Here is a 3475-nt window from a genome sequence, read left to right on the forward strand (position 1 = left end):
ACTGCAGTGTTCGGATGGAGGTACGCAGTACAGAAATCCTGAGCCAGGCATAGGAGACAAGTAATTCGTTTGGACCAAGATTATTTAAATATTACTGGGATGGCTCTTTAGCAGAGAGAGTGGATTTTATTTGGGATCCGATCAGAGCGGAATAAGAGAGAGTCCCTGGCTTCTCCAATATTGCTCTAAATAATCCAGCTCCACTTCCAGCAAAACAAAACCCTAGAACGTATCCTCCCCCTTAGAACGTGGAAAAGACCGCGTGCTGTTCTCGAGCATGCCCTTTGGGTGAGTTTCCCGCCTGGCCCGACATCACCCTAAGTAGTTTATCAGTGTTCTTTCCATCCTTCCACGGGAGAATCCACCCGCGAGGACTGAGTCTTCTCCACTTAGTGCCATTCCCATTGGACACGTCAGGGAAGGGGCCAGGCTAACTTCCATTTCATCCAAATCTGGTTGTGCAGGGAAGGAAGGGATGAAGAGTGAAGAGGAAGGGGGGGCCAGCAGATGGCTAGTAGTTAGGTCCCTGGACTCCCACATGGCCGACTGCAGTTTGAGTCTCGGACATGGTGCCTTCAAAATCAAGCCCGGCGTGTGTGCGTGTGTGCCCATGATCCCAGGAGGAGACTGGAAGACAAGGGTCTATGGCATGGCTGTCCCTCCAGGGGCCGATTTCTCACTTTTCCCCTCATCATCTCTTTTGAGCTCTCTCTCTGTTAAGTACAGGTGCCCTAGGTAAAAACCTCTTTAAAAAAGGAGAGGAGGAGGAGGGTGACAGGAGTCTATTGCAGACTGATTTGCCTTTGAAAGGTGACCTGCAGGCATTTCACACCCAACTCCTGACTCCTTCTACAAGCACAAAAAGGAGCTTCCTAAAACTCCACTCCTCGCCTCCCCTCAGGGCTCAGGGCTCTGGAATGCTGGTGCTGAGGCCGGGGGTGGACAGACACCAGATGTCCCTTGCCAATGTGCTTCCATGATTCAGAGACGACCACACATTTACTTTTCATTGGCTGGAATACTGCAGGGTGGGGAGATGGCAGGAGGACCTGTGGCAGACCCCTTCTGCCCCTTCTCTGGCCTGGTCCCCCGTCTGACTGTGAGTTCCTCATGCACCTTGAGCACGTGGGACAATCAAGTGGCTCATATGAACCCAATAGCCGTGGCCAATCAAGAGATCCAAGCCAGCCTTCAGGGCCCACGGCCAGGATTGTCTGACTCGACCAAGGCCTACCTGGGGAGAAGTGAGAAAGTAACTAGAAAAGAAAAAGGCTCCAAGGCTTTGGCTGAATTTGAAGAAAAGAAGAAAGTGAACTGGAAGAAAGACCTAGAAAAACACAGAGAGAAATTATGAAGTGGGAGTGAGAGCTCATCCAGAAACAGGAAAAGAAAAGAAATCTGGTGGGTATTCGTCCTCTTCTTCATGGAGCTCGGATCCTTGCAGCAGCCTTCAGATTATGAGGAGAGGACAAGAAACAAGGAAAAAAGGAGAACGAAAAAGAAGAACATTCACACAAATCTTCTGGAAGCTTCCTATCAGAAACTCAATCAGACAGTAAGGATAGTTTAAAAAAAAAGAAATCAAAGGATGCACCTGAAAAAAAAGAGAAAGTCTGAGAAAAAAGAAGAAAAGCAGTGAAGAATAAAAAAAGCTACAGAAAAAAAAAAAAGAAAGAAAAAGAAGCATAAGGAACATAGCAAGCAGGAGAAAAAGAAGGCGGCCAGTTCAAGTCCCGACTCGCCGTAACAGTAAGAAAAATCAGGATGCCCTTATGAAGAACACGCAGCGTCTGAGGAAATGTCAGCTGGGAATACGAGGACATGTGTACTGAGCCGCACGAACTTCTTGGTTTCAGATTTACTCCTGGACTTCTCAGCACCCACTCAGATGCTGCTCTGTGGAAGGGCCATGGCTGTTGCTGCTACTCGAACCTCTGGTTGGCTGTTTTCATTTCCTCTTCCAGTGCTCGATAATTGGGAGATAACACACTGCAGTCATCCTAGTGGTTAAGGAATTTGGGAATAAAGTTAATATTTTGATGCATCTTTGAGATATAATCAGTTATAACCTGATGGCTCTCGTTAAAATTTTTGAAGTAGAGATTACATTGATATTTAAAAATCCTTACTCTGTAGATAACTGTATTTTAGTTTTTTTAAAAAACTTATTTTATCTTTGGGAACCAGCAGTTGGCGTAATGGCTATGTCTCTGGACTCCCACGTAGTTGACCGCAGTTCACGTCCCGGACCCAGTGGCTTAAAACTCACGCCAGGCACGTGTGCGTGCATGCCCAAGATCCTGAGAGGAGAATGGAGGAGAAGGGATTGCAGCGTGGCATCCCCAGGGGGGATGATTTCTTGCTTTCTGTCTCTATGTCTCTCTCTGTCTGTCTGGCGAGCGCAAGCGCCCTATAGCGAAAAACCTCTAAAAAAAAAAAGACTTATTTTATCTTTATTTATTTATTTTACTTTACTTTGACTAGAGAAGAAGAAGAAGAGAGAGAGAAAGTGAGGAAGCAAGCCACCAGGTCCAGGACTCAAACTGCCGTCGACCATGAGGGAGTGCAGCGCCCTTAACCACTGCACCACCTGCCGGCCTGTGGGTTTTAATTCTGTCTCCCTTGTATACTTTCATTTACTAGGAAAGGAGCTTTAAGTGTGAAGGGGGCATGGTTTTGGTCTTCACCTGTCTCACTTGGTGACACAGTCGCCATGCTTCCCCATGCTTCCGGGAAGGCAGAGCTGGTGCCTGCAGTCCTGCCCTGTACTGAGCTTAGTGACACCCTCTGCCTCCTGTTTCACACTTCTCTCAGTGAGCCAAGAACAGCCCTTTGCCGCATGGCAAAACCTTAAGAGCTCCGGGCTTTACCTCCACTAAAAGAATATTGATTTTTTTTTTTTAGCATTAAATGTGTTACGTTATTTGAATTTAATTTGACCACTTTGGCTTTGGAGAGGAATCATTTCAAGTGGACAGTGGTCCTTTTTGAACTTGATGGCTAAAGATTCTTTTTCTTCTTCTTCTTCTTTTTTTTTAGAATTACTTTATTTTGGGACCAGCATTTGCTATAATGGCTATGTCACTGAACTCCCATGTAGTTGACTGTGGTTCGAGTCCCGGACTCAGTGGTTTGAACTTACGATGGGCGCGTGTGCGTGTGTGCCCAAGATCCCGCGAGAGGAGGATGGAAGAGAAGGGATTGTGGCATGGTCATCCCCCCTGGGGGGTGATTTCTCGCTTTCTGTCTCTCTGTCTCTGTCTTGTTGGCAAGTACGCACAGCCTATAGCAAAAACCTCTCCCCAAAAAAAGAACTATGTTATTTAACTTCATTTACTCATTTATTTATTTATTTTAATTTGACCAGAGAGGGACAGAGTGAGAGCGAGAGAGAGAGAGAGAAAGTGAGAAAGCAAGTCACCAGGTCCACGACTCAAACCACGGTCAGTCATATGGGAGTCCAACACCCTTAACC

The 3475-nt window shown here is 46.6% G+C and overlaps 1 pseudogene; it reads left to right on the top strand.

The window, feature by feature from the left end:
• The first annotated feature begins 998 nt into the window (after positions 1 to 998).
• LOC102497011 (protein FAM133B pseudogene) lies at positions 999 to 1602 on the top strand (annotated as a pseudogene).
• Positions 1603 to 3475: the final 1873 nt, after the last annotated feature.

Source organism: Tupaia chinensis, unplaced genomic scaffold, assembly GCF_000334495.1.
Source record: "Tupaia chinensis unplaced genomic scaffold, TupChi_1.0 Scaffold149090_1, whole genome shotgun sequence".
NCBI lineage: Eukaryota > Metazoa > Chordata > Mammalia > Scandentia > Tupaiidae > Tupaia > Tupaia belangeri.